Source organism: Lepisma saccharinum, chromosome 4, assembly GCF_977018435.1.
Source record: "Lepisma saccharinum chromosome 4, izLepSacc3.1, whole genome shotgun sequence".
Classification (NCBI taxonomy): domain Eukaryota; kingdom Metazoa; phylum Arthropoda; class Insecta; order Zygentoma; family Lepismatidae; genus Lepisma; species Lepisma saccharinum.
The window spans coordinates 85,262,751-85,277,400 of record NC_139232.1 but is presented as its reverse complement, the minus strand read 5'-3'; positions in this window follow the sequence as shown (position 1 = coordinate 85,277,400).

Sequence of the window (14,650 nt, the reverse complement as noted above, 5' to 3'; positions counted from 1 at the left end):
GGGTGGTTCAAATGAAAGAGTTCCACAACCTTCGAACGAAGCGATTGTGGGATGACTAACCTCCCCATCCACCACAGACATCCTGCCTCTAGCGAGAGAAGGTTTCGCCTTTCGTAGTAAGGGTAAATATTGGAATCCTTTATCCGTTGATTAAACCTTTTCGGCCAACCCCTTTCTACATATATTGCAACTTCGGTTATCACTGGATCAGCATTGGTGTGATCAGCGATCATCTGTAGAGAAATTGGCGCTCTGGTGCCTGTCATGCTGTAACACAATGTAGCTTCCTCATCTATAGGGTCTTCTGTGGGACAAGGTAACCTGCTGAGCATGTCCGCCACAGGTACACGTGATGATGTCACTACGTCGTAGTTGAATCCGGATAGAAAGAGAGACCAACGCAATAGTCTGTTCGAAGCGTGCTTGGAGATTGACTTTCCTGGTGAAAATATGAACTTAATGGCCGTAGCATCAGAGATTATTTCGAAATGAAGTCCTCTTAGGAATTTTTCAAATTTCCTCACGCCGAATACTACACTTAATGCTTCTCTTTCTACCTGTGCATATCTTTTCTCCACATCACTAAGTGTAGAAGATGCACATGCCACCGTAGCAAGCGCTCCTTCTACACGATGGCATAATCGGGCGCCGCAACCGTATGGAGATCCATCGCATATCAGCACAATAGGTTTACTTGGATCGAATGGTATTGTGGGTTGCGCTTCTCGTAGTTCCTTTAGAATGTTCCTAAATTCTTTGGATGTTTCAGTAGTCCATTTCCACGAAACATCTTTCTTCAAGAGAGAGGTAAGATGTGGTATCTTTGAAGCGAGATTGTGTATAAATCTTCGATGGAAGTTTAACATGCCGATAAAAGATCTCAACTGTGAGATGTCCGACGGTTCTGGACAGTCCAATATTGCCTCTAGATTCTTACGAGAAGGACTGATACCTTTCGAAGATATGCAGTATCCCAAGTATTCGACTTCCGGAGATAGAAAGGTACATTTGTTGAAGTTAGCCTTCACATTATGTTGCTGAAGTTTAGAGAGGACTAGAAGTGTCCTTTCATAGCATTGTGCCAATGTATCTCCACCTACGATAACGTCATCGAAGTAAAATGCGACGCCTGGTGTGTCTCCCAAGATTTTAGCCAGCGTCATTTGGAAAATATCGCCACTAACTGTGATCCCGAAGCACAACCGTTTTATCTTATAGAGTCCCAAATGTGTGTTCACTACAGTTATAATTTGTGACTTTTCTGACAAGAGAAGTTGGCAATAAGCCATTTGAAGGTCCACTACGGAGAAATACTGGCAATTCTTCAGTTTAGCAAATATATCATCAGTTTTACTAATATTGAACTTCATATTTTCCGTCATCTTGTTGACAGTTGAAGAAAAATCGACACATAACCTCAAAGACCCATCTTTCTTGGTGACTGCCACAAGAGGAGATGCCCAATCAGAGTAGGTGATAGCCTCCCAGAGTCCTTGTTGTACTAGTTTCTTAATTTCAACTTCCACTTGTGCCCGCAAACCGTAAGGTGTATCATAGGCTTTCCGGAAAATCGGTACAGCATCTCTTCTCAAAGGTATATCAATTATGTACGGTACAATTGGTTTCGATAGATCACCATCGAAGACCGAAGCAAATTCATGTTTTATTTTCATCCGTAAATGTTCTGGTTGGTCATTTCCCGTAGGGTCAACTAGCATAGAACTAGTCTGCTGTGAATGTAACAGTAAAGTTCTCCAATCCGGCGTAACGACATCTAGCCATGAACGACCTATGAGAGGATAGGTGAGAAAGTCCTTGCATAAAATAACGGGAAGTAAATAAGTCGATCCGGAGTGTGTAAGTTCCAGTTCAGCCTGACCTTGCACTGAAAGAGCATGTTTCCCTACGCCATATATTTTTATGGAGGAACGGTTAATATCAGTCGTTGGAAACCAATTCCTGAATGAATCTGCTTGGAACAGAGTTACGGCAGACCCTGTATCGAGCTCACATTGAACAAACTTGCCGTTAATAAGTAAATCCTTTAGCATTGGATTCTTTGATAAAGGGTAATTGGACGGAGGTGACCCGGTGATGTGTGAGTCACAACTGTATGAAACAACACTAGGTAACCATGCTGTTTGCTCGCCAGGTGAAGTATGGGAAGTTGACATCTTCAAATTTTCGATTTCAGTAGTTTGTCCTACGTTATTATTACTATTGGGCTTCTGTTTAAGCTTCTCTCTCTTCCTACACCGCTTTTGCCAGTGACCACGTTTCCTACAGAATGAACAAACAGAATCCTTGGCTGGACAGTTGTCTTTAAAATCATGTTTGTACGTACAGTTAGGACAGCTGTAATCGGTATAATTCATTCCGTGAATCGTTGGATTAGGTGAACTATAAGTATGTTGTCTTGTATGTTTGTCCCCTTTCACTGTTCTTCTTGGAAACTGGGTTGAGGTGCGTGAAACTGTTGACTCTTCCTTTACATTTTCTGATCGAATTAACAATCGGGTTTCTTTCTCTAACATTTCATTTTGTAAGGTCAGTTCCTGACATTGCTGAAAGGTTAGTGACTGTACTGAAAGCAACTTTCTTCTAGTAACTTCAGATCGTATGCCCAATACTATCTGTTCAACTAGAGCTTCGTCCAGATAATTGCCGTAGTTACATTTTGTGGCTTGTTGCTTCAGCCTTATAACATAATCAGAAACGGTTTCACCTTCCTCTTGTACACAACGTCGAAACTTATATCGTTCAACAAACTTATTAGTTACAGGTGTGTAGTGTGACAAAAGACTATCCTTTAGACGAGAATACGACAGATTCTGTACAAGGTCTGGTGCGACTACATTTTTCAAGACTTTAAATGCCTTTGCACCTATAAAGGCGATGAGTATAGGAACTCTCTGATCATCACTGAACTTTTGAATGATACACAACTGTTCGAAACGTAAGAGATAATCTTCAATGTCCTCTGAATCTTCGTCGAAAGCGTTAAATGTCATGTTTGTGTACATATTTATGACTGTAAATCCAAACGTTTAACCTAACAACTATGAAAAGTGAGTTTTCACTTATAATTATACTTGATCTGCATCGGATCACAATGTATCTATGAACGTGACAAAGCCTTTGTACGTTTCATGATTATTACTTGTTTCCACATTAGAAGGAATCTTGTTATATATATTTACACCACACTATTTTTTTTTTATAAGACTTAGACGGTTTATGCTTACCGTGTTATGACAAATTGCGTCAAACCGACACGTTTATGATTGTTCCAACAGTTTGTTGTACGAATGAGGACAGTCAGTCCGAGATGAAAAAACTTACGGAAATGTAAGGTTCTTGCAAATCCTGCAATCCATGAAGAGAAAAGTTCTTTTATACCGACTGCGCCATAATGTTGTGCGATGGAAACACATATGTTAACAAGATTAACTGCATTTATTACACAAACTCACAAACAAAGTAATACTTTACATTATAACGAAACTACGTTCACCATTCCACGTTCTGTTTGCACAGACTCATGTCTAGCAACAGTAGCTTGTTTCTTCTTCCTCTAGGAGGCAGCACTACAATTAACAAATTTATTGAAGTGGAAATAATCTGATCAATTGGAATATCTTCTGTCCGAAATGGAATTTTGCCAATGAATTTCAATACTCAGCAAATTAATTTAATGATATTGGTCAGAGAAAACTAATAGATTCTAATTTGTCAACCCTAGACATAATTGAATGAATACTCTCTACGATTATGCCATAATTGATTTATAATACAATTAAATTTCAAGGATACTTATTAATTAATGCATAAGTTTAAAAAATATCAAGCTTTTTAGGAGTAAAATTGTTGGGAGTTTTATAAAGCGAATTTACCGAGCCATGGGTTCACGCAGGTTGAGAACCATTGGTCTACAATACATTAATAGGATAATTGCTTGCGTCTTGTTACAACCCAGTGCCACACTGGTAATCTCTCAGTTATGGTGAATGCCGGAATGGTCGGTTTTGTACACCTATCGGCAAAAGTCCTCCTCATTCAGTATGTTTTCCAGAACGTGATGATCATGAATTGAAATTTAAAATACGCCAATAAGCAGAGGACAACATCTGCATGGCATCAACATAATTTCATTCCTTAAAACAATAAAGATTGTAAAATGTTTTTAAAGTATTGCAAGTGGCGAAGTACAATTGGGGCACTATTTTCTTTGCCGTCGGCTGTACAAGCAAATTTGGTCCCGACAAAGTTCTTACATATATTCACTTTGAGACACTTAGGAGGCGTAGCAATTTCAAAAGAAGGCATTTTGTCGTATTCGCGGATCTCATTTGCCTGTCTGCAGATGTCAAATGTCAGGACATTTAATAGCTGTGTCACAGATATTAGGGATCAAGTAGACCACATTGTAAATAACCTTGAAACAAAAGTTCTCAACGATTGGTGACTTTTGTCATAGCCACTAACATAGCCTAGAAAAATTCTGTTTTCATTGGTTAGTTGATCTTGTGAACTCGTACAAAATATAGTTGAGGCGTAACGTATAGTTTTTAAAATCATTATCAATAGCGTATCCAGCTATTCAATTATTTATCTAATATTTTATCTAGGAAGTAACTTGAGCCAATAATATAGTATCTAGCCAGTAATTAATCTAGCCAATATCGTATATAGACAGTAACATATCTAACCAGTAACTTACCTAGCTAATATCATACCTAGCCAGCAACTTATCTAGGCAATAACTAAATCTAGCCAATACCTTATCTAGTCAATAATATATATATCGAGCAACTAACCTAGCCAGTAACTTACCTAACTAATAACATATCTAGCCAGTAACTTATCTAGTCAGTAACTCATCTAGTCACTAGCTCATCTAACCACTACCATATCTAGCCAGTAACTTATCTAGTCAATAACATATTGATCCAAAAACACATATAGGCAATAATACGTACATCTATCCAGAAACTTATGTAACCAGTAACTTATCTAGCCACTTACTTACCTAACCAGTAACTTATCTAGCCCGTTTGTATAAGCCACATTCCACAGGATAAAAGAGAGAGAACCAATGAAGAAGTGCTTCAGATTCGTACCACTTGGGAGCGCGTACGTCGGTTGTAAAACTGTCCTCAGACCCTCCTTCCCATTATTGAAAAACATTTCTCAGTGCACAGTGCTGTGAGAGCCACCAGCGGGAGGGAAAGAAATGAATTTTCTCTCCAAGATGATTTATGTCTCTGTTTACGAAACTGCCATAGTCTTTAGAACTTCCTGGCGAAAAGTGCACAATCTAAAATTGGGGAGAGGGGAAAGGGAGGGGGGAATGTTGGGCGAAAATAATCCATTCCCCCACCTTAACTACTTCTGTCAGTGTCTCCGATTCGGTACACCTGTTGTCGACATCTTCTTTCTTTCTCTCTCTGGATGCTGGAAGAAACCAACTTTCTCGTACCTAGAATATTATCAAGGTCATCTTGCTCTTTTTCTTCTTCCTTTTCTTCGATATGGAAATTCTGGGAAATAGCTCCGGAGAATTCGTTAATTAATAAAGTTTTCGCATTTCTTACAGAACATTTTCTTTCCCCCTTGATTTTTTCCTTCCCTGTCCTACTGGGATGAAAATTCACAAATATTATTTTCTCAACCAGAAGAAAATTTTATCATTTGCAAGTAAATAAGATACTGTTTTTCTTGTTTTGAATTGGCACTGCATTCATTAGCATCAGCGAGAAAATGGGTCACTGAAATTATGTGTCAAAACAGACATCGAAAATGAATAAGATAACCGCAAACAGGATCTTTTAATGACGAAAGTTTCGTAACTGTAAGGCAACAAAATGTATTATTTACATCACCCTGTGATAGATGTCGAAATAAATGTTTTCAGTCGAAAAATTAGGTTGTGTAGTGCGTTGAAGTCATAAAACTCACTTTTTACTATATGTTCTTTCCTATTCAGCTCAGCAAGATGTCACATATTTAAATAAAATTCAAATAGAGAAGCTTTTGCCGTATTATACGTTTCAATAATAGTTATGTGCAGCAAAGCGTGAAGTAATCATTATACATATTACAAGCTTAGTTGCACTTTGAAGATAAGTACTCTTAGTGTCTATTTTGATCTCTGGCGCGTCTATAAGTGCCTAAATTGCTTACAAATAGGGGAGAAACGTATTTTGGTTCCCTCTTTCAGATTTGAAGTGAACAGGAATGTGAAACGTGTGAGTATAGTTTAGAATTTTAATGCAAGTGAACTAACTGTAGAGCTCTGTATAAATTGCTAATTGAAAAATGTCTTAATAGCTTATAGCTAATATACAGGGTGTCATTTTAATGGCGCCCACGGAACACAGATTTGGTCGTATCTGTGACGTCATTTCCTAAGGCGAGACGGTGCACGGCAGGGTTGCAACAAACAAACACATTTTGTGAAAAATGACAAACTACCAACCATTCCCTGCCGAGGAACTCTCAACGTGTGTGACAAAGAACTTCTTGAGAGTTGAGAGTTCCTCGGCAGGGGTTTTCATTGTGAGCATGAACAGCCCAACATCATACAGTACTGACATTACACATTCATTGCCATAAAAATCCTTCATTCTCTGATGAATGTCAAGTGGGGAACATATTTTATGCAGTTAGAAACTCGGTCACCAAACACAGTTTCAGGTGCACCGACATAGTATGGTTACATGCTGCCATTTGCCTCGCTCTAGTTCAGCAACCCCTGATGAGAGAAGTTTGAAACTTGGAATGGAGAACGGGTAAAGTCTGAAGAGTGCAATGCATGGTTCTCAAAATCCAAAATGTCTTTACAGCGTCAAAAATATAGGAGGCATTACTTTTCAGCCCGCCCTCGTATATACTAATGCTTGAATCACTTAATGCAAAATTGTACAATCTTCTGCTCATATTAGGAACTTGCTGTTGATAATATTATGTGAATATTACATTTTGGATGTGTGATTTTGAACTTTGGATTTTTCTTATCGTGCCGACGTCTGGAGCAGTGTGTCAGAAGTTCCGGGTTCGAATCCTGGCATCGGCATGGATGTTCTTTGTGAGATTTCCTTCATCAATTTCGTCACTTATCTCGTGATTAGACAAAAGTGGCAGAAAAGCGAAATAAAATAAATCAAGTTAGTCAAATCAACCAATAGAAACTTTCCCTCTTTTTATTTTAGAGTCGAATCTCATTCTTTTCTTTTAAAGCGTCTTCTATCTTTTTAGTGCGTAAAATATAAATGTTAAGAACTCAATTAATTACTTCTTCCTTTCTCTCTGTGGCAATTGGAGGAGCCTCTTCCAATCAGAATCTTCAAACCAAGAAAGGAAGGAACTCAAAGAAACTTGCCGTACACTTGCCGTAAACTTGCCGTACACTTGCCGCAAGGAAATAAGCATCTCTATGGTATATTTGGGAACACAAGGAACCAAAGGGCAGCAAAACCCTTTATACACCTTGTTGATGAAGCATCCCTGTGAAATAGTAGCCCTTTGCGTGAGATGCTTGCTTAATTAGTTCCTCCCCTAGAAATGTCACTTAAATTCACTCATGGAGGTATTTGAAGCTCCAATTTGCGCTCCCGCGGCTTCTGACGAAAGGGTGAAATGGACAGGTCGGGACGTCTGGAGCGAGGTCTGCGGTTGTCCAGAAGCAGAATATTATCTCTGCTGGTTTTCTGCGGGTGTGTAAAGAGAGAGTGGGAGAGAGAGAGATGGTACTTGCGATGTAGAGGGAAAGGTGAATTTGCGGAAACGTAAAATGGAAGACAGAGACAGATGGAATGAGAGTGGAGGCTAATTTCGGCGGTCACCGGAGCTTTCACGCCACTGGAGAACTCGCGGTGTGGATTCCTGCATTATCAAAGCGCGACACGAATAGTCCATTACCAACAAAGGGAAACGTTAACAGGCCGGTCTGGGACGGGAAGAAAGACTTCAAAATGTGACAGACAATTATGGTCTGAAGTGGCTGAATTTTTGGAGTCAATGGTTGGCCTTCCAGTAATAACAGAAGAGTCGTAACCTATCGCTCTTTTCTGTAAGTTATGGAACTTGGCTAATCTTCGTTTTGCTGTCCTAACTTCTATATACGTATATAAAATGGATGTATGTGTGTTGGTGTGTGTATTTGTTTGTTCCGGCATAACTCTCGAACGCCTGGAGAAATTTCAACCAAACTTGGTACACTTATCACTTGCAATCTGGAAAGAAATACTGTGGTGGTAAGACACCACTGGCACCCCTGGGTGGGGATGGAAAGGGATGACATGTAAAAATAATAGAGAACCACCGATATTGAATTTCGCACAAACAGACATCCGTGACTCTATGCAATCCGCACAACGATAGTGTTTCTCGGGTTGTCTAACATTCAGGCTGTGTTGAAAATGGAATCCATAGTTTTTGTAACACTCCCAATGCGGTTCAACTCCATTTTCATCACCTATCGGCATGGGGGGGGGGGGTGAGAGGGGGTGAAAAATAAAATGCCACAAATGAAATAGATTAGTGTCGAATCCATAGTTTTCGGAGTCTCTAAGCTAATTGGTGACATTCACGATCACATTTAAAATGAGTTACATTTTACACTATAGTTAGAATTCATTATTTTCGTATCTAATACAAGATTGGGATAAATAAATACCCGGGCAAAGCCGGGTATTCAGCTAGTAAATTATAAATCGTAGGCGTATTCAATATAGAGAAGAGCACCCGTAATAGACTGTATACTAAATTACATATTACAGAGTTCTATTGTACAGTCAGCGGCAATAATAATGGTACACCTATATCCAAACGCTTCCCTGAAATGCATTATGTGTGTTGTCTAACTATACGACGATGAGCCGACTTCAATAGCAACTTTTCAATTGGAATTTCTGCAATCGTCGTACATTTAAGCAACACAGCGCACATAGCATATTGCAGGAAAGCCAACATTTCAGGATGTAGGTGTCCTATTTTTATTGACGGTGACTGTACAGGTCTCTGAACTTAACAGACGTTTATAGTATCTTCCAAAATAAGAAATTGAGAGCTTTACGATTTAAATAGAAGCTCTCTTTCAGTTGAGTTTGAGTCCCGTTTTGCCTTAGAAAGTTAGTGTTACATAAATCACGCGAAATTGTATTGGCGGTGAACAGGCAATAAGGCGATACGGGATAAGGCGAAACGGTCCGTAATCATATACTCTGATAATTCAAAACTTTATTTTATTTGATCAGCGTAGTGCAGCTCCGTTTATATTATCAAGATACCCTTCTTCCTTTGGAAGTGAAATGGATACTGTTAAACAGACTTGATATCAATTGAGTAACGTACCTCCATTTGATCAATATAACCAGTCTGGGAAAATAAACATAAAAGACAGGACCAATGAGAAAAGGTGACGAAACATAAAAACAGATGTTGCCTAGGTTACACCGTATCTTTCTCCAGAACTTTTTTTTAAAAAACAGAGAACGTGTGTTTGAAGAATGATTCAACATTTGCTAACATGGCAACACTGATCCGGCGGCTGAGTAAATAGAGATCTGACAAAGGTTTCTAAAGTGTGTGTTCTGCATTGTTGAAACATCGACGCGAAAGCTAAAAGAAATTCCTCCTCTCTACAATTTATCTGTTGTCTCTGCCACTGAATTATATTTTCCGCTTGTAAAAGTTTTCCCCGTGTGAACGTTTGAAAACGTTTAGGACTGTTTCAACCCAAAATAACATGTCCGCGGAGATATGGAAACAAAGTTTATTACACTTATTGGTCACCTGCTACAGAAAAGAATATCACAATAACAAAGATTGATTCAATATCCACAACTAAATTTCAATTTGAATTTAATGATCAAAGTACAATATTAGTTTTGTTTGACTGATACGTAACCATGGAGATAAATTTCCTAGAGTTTATGAACTGTATCTTTGCGACTGAGCTAGGGTACCAAAGGCGCTGTAGTGTCGTGTGATAACCATTCTGTCACAGAGCTTCACACTGGATCAAAGTGGTTCTCATGTTTGTAATGGAATAACGAGTTAATATGCTCTTCACATTGATTACTTTTAGCATGATATCAGTTTAATGATGAGTAATGAGGTAGAGACAACAAAGCAAGTCTATACGCTCGACTTTGGTTTTCGGGCGTCGCCGATGGCGTAGTGGTAACATCGTTTCCATTGCACGTAAACTGTAGGTCCAGTACAGATTAGCCTATATGTGCATAAAGTTTACTTAAGAAAACCATTCAATTAATCCAATTCTACTTTAGTTTAATGAACTTCTTACTATTTTCACTACAAATTAATTCAATTGAGATGCTCCCTTTATTCTAAAAAGAAGTCTCATTTCTTCTTTTATCGGTTTTGATAAACTTGCATTTTTTATGGCAACTGTCCATATATTTAAATTAAGACAACATTTATGTACTTCCCTGTAGATAAATGTTCAGCTGGATATCCAAAGAGTGGATAAAATGTGACAAAAAAAGCTTGAAGCTATCTCTTTTAAAAACCCTCGGCTACAGACATATACGAGTAGTATTCAGCAGTCGGAGAGAGAGATTTGGTACAAATTCGCTTCGAAAATCAACGGCTTGTTAATTAAAAAGAGCCGTAATGATGGCTCTCTGGTCGACTGAAAAGGAAATGAACGGAAACGATCCCGCAGAAATACTGATCTCTAGCGAGTCTAACCGCAGGCTGTATGAAGACATGGAGGTGATCTGTATATCGTTGCGGAAGGAGAGGGGGTTGGGGGAGGGGGTGATGAGAGTAGCGATTTCACGTGATCAACGCACTGAAACCGCACGTCATGCACCGCTGGCTGATTGCAGTGGCTACGCTTCCATTTCGAATTACATAGAATTGAACCCGGACAAACGTGCAGTACCAAAAAAATCGAACTCCACCGCATTCTGGGGGAATTGGAAGATAGTGAATTCCTCAAATGTTCAGCGGGAGTTCACTGTGAATGTTATTGGAATATATAAACTTTCATAAGAGCTACTCACTATAAATTTCTAATTTTATGGTCACGTCTTGAAACAAGGACTAGAAAACCAATTGAAGCTGTGCCTGGTTAAAGTGACAAATAGTATAGATCTACAGTTATAATGAGTGAATGTTTTAACATGATGCTTTTGTCTGTAATCAATCACTTAGCGAAAATTAAATTACGTTTTGGGGCCTCCTCGATGGTGTAGTTGTAACCTCAACGCGCTGTAATTAAGGGGTTCCGGGTTCGATACCCAGTGGAGGCACATAGTGGTTCAGATCCCAATTTAAACTGTAGGTCCAGTCCCAATTAGCCTATCTGTGCATGAAAGTGGACTTAAAACAAAACTAAACAAACAAATTATGTATTGGTACTTACTTAATTGCACAATACATTTATTTACAATGCACTTCTTTCACAACATTTAAAACATTGATATAATACTGTCCGACTAAGGGAGACAAGACTAGCTCGGCAGGACGAGTCTACATGCCAAAGAGGTGGTAGGTAAAAACATGCTCGAAACAACGCTGTACGTTTCAAATCAGTATTTCGAGTGTACTAGTTCGGTTGTTTTACTTATAGTTCACTTTGTTGTGTTATGTTCCTGTGTTCCACTATGTGTAGAACTTCAATGTTGTTCAGCAACAGACTTTTTTCGAAGCTGGTTCCTTGCCTGCGTCCAACTATCAACAGTCACCCATATCTTGCCAGTGCAGTTATCCAGTTAGCGCATGGGCACTTGGGTTTGATGCTCGCAACTAACGCAGACTGGCTGTACACTATACAGTTAACACTGCTTTATACGTAACTCAGATCTGCGTAATTCTGGTTTATACGTAAATTACTGTAGGCCCCGGTAAAATATGTAAAAGGTGTAAATTAAACCTTATTTGTACGTAATGCATTAGTACGTATTTCGGTGTTATACGTACAAATTTTCATAATGAGTTGTACGTACCCAAGCTACAACAATGTCACAGAAGTGACAGTTTTCAGTTACTACTGGTCGGCTATGGAGAACGGAAGGAGGAAATGGTACACGCTTGACCAGAAACTAAAATTTACAGTGGAAGTGGATGCAAATCCATAGAACTATAACTGAAATAGGCGCAGACGTAAGCATCACTTACACATCATTAGTAAAGGAAATGCTATTTTAGACGATTTTTTAAAAATTTGGTAGTAAAATTATAAAACTAGACTATTGTGCCTACTGTAGTACTTCAGCATCAAAGTGTTCACTAATAAAGTGGCAAGTGAAGAGGGAAAACTTTAGATTCGCTAATTTACCACTTTATCACAGAAATAACCTGTGTTACGTATATCTTGTTCCTCAAAATAGATACAATTACAGTGGATATACTAGATATATGTAAATCTGATTTGTAAGTAATTCTCAGTTATAGGTATTATTTTCTCTTCACCGTGACATATGTATAACTTAGATTCAACTGTATTAACATTTCTTCATCAACAATCACAATAAATTGTTCACAGTGTCATTTTGCGGTAGCATGTCCCTAAGATCATTAGGTGAAATTCTACAGCTGATATGACTTGTGAAAGAAACACATTGGATCTACACGCGCGATACAAATCTTGGTTATGGTTCTTAGATCCTAGCATCTTGATCTAATGGCACGATGATACAACGACTCACTAAATAACAATATGTAAGAGCAAGTGTGTTATGCACTTTTACAATCAGAAAAATCTGTTTCCTCTTTCGTAAGAAGTGAATGGCATGTTAAGACATGCTGATATAAGTTGGCTTTTTCGGACAACAGAAACATTCCGATAATCCCAGAAATCTCCTTCATTGAAAGCATGTATTCTTGACTTGATTCTTCATGTCATTGCCTTGTAAACGAAGCTTTTAGTTGGATAGGATCCTTTACCTCACAGTGGACTTACAAGAAAGTATTTTTCAGTTATTGCAAACTTTCCGCTTTATCCTTAGGCATATGCAACCAACTTGGTAAATCTAGAGAGCTGGTTGCATAACTATCAGGCAACAACGACGGCTTCTTTCCCTCCATCTCTTTCTAGGGCTCCCTCTCGTATCTCGCTCATAAATTCAATTACAATTTTGTTATTTAGCGTCGCTCTTCTGTCAGTTTTAACTAATCGCGACGATGAGGATGCAAAAATGTAAGAGAATAATCTTAAAGGGGTGTGGTTCACGAACGTACTGAGAAGCTAAAGAACCAATTTACGGATAGGCAAGTGTGCATGATACTTTATATAACTAACTCTGTAGCCTTCTTAAATCCGAAGGTTCATGGCTGCAGCAACACAGGCCTTCCATCTTTCCCTATCTTGAGCGACATCATGATACTTTATATACGTTCATTTATTTCACCATCCATCTTCACCGTCGGATAGAATGGGGAAGTAGACTACATATGATTTTTTAATGCAGGCTTAGAACTAGTAAAGAACATGTCGAGGACATGAACTGGAAAGTTAATAGGGCTTCACCGATAGTGTAGTGGTAACGTCGTCGTCTTTTAATCAAGTGGTTTTGGGTTCGATACTTGATGAAGGCACATAGTGGTTCGGATCCTACTTCAACTGTAGGCCCAGTCTCGATTAGCCTTTCTGTGCATAAAGTGGACTTAGAACAACCTAAAGTAAAATTAAGAGAAATAATTATATTGTTTTTCTTTCAAGAAAATTAGCTGTCAAGGAAGAATTCTATGCTTACACGAATACAATATAGTATAAAAAGTCAAATGACGCAGAATTTTGGAAAATAGTTAGGAAGAAGGCCCGAGTGTCTTAGTTTGTCCGGAACTAAATAACTCTTTTGATTTTGCTTTGTCGAGACTAAAATTGGAAAAACGTGAAGCCTATGTTTATCGTATTTAACCTAACGCGTGTACTGATTCAAAACAAAAATGATCTATCCTTGAATTGGGAAATCTTAAATTAAAACCATGCATCAACTTACGCCTAAATTAACTCTTACAACTCTTCAGTATGAATTTCTGGCTTCCTTGCCTTTGACATGTTTTCCACTCCTTCCGCGCTGTCTGCTTTGCTTTCTTTTCCTCCCCTCATCCTCCTCCTCGTCTTCCTTTCTGCTCCTTTTCAGCATGAGACGTAGGTCACGTACTCTCGATCCATCATCAGGGATTCTCTCAAAGACCACCTCCCTCCAACACCCTCCCCTGGATCCCTCACAAGCCAATCGCTGTTGTTGTCCTGGTCCCCGGGGGATCCGCGCGACAGTCCCTGCCGCGGAATTAGCCCTGTTCCTCCAGATCGGGAGAGAGTTCCCGTGTAGGCATCCAGGAATCCGCTGCTCTGAAGCCAGGAAGACAGGAATCTAGCAAGCATTGTTCTTTTGTTATCGTCTTCATTATTCCTTATTCCGGTCTCTTAAATGTATTCTATCATCATCGTCTGCCGTGTGATCAGAACCTGAAGTGTTGATGCCTATCAATTATGTTCAATTATGTGTGTATTATCCTTATAATGATTACTACCTGATTTCTCCAACAGTACTATTGATTTTATTGCTATATATTTTAAGTGCAAACATTTTGGATTTTTTTTATGGGAATGAAAACTAGAAAAACAATGGACAAAATGTTTAACAAAGTATTGTTCTTCACTTTCAAAATG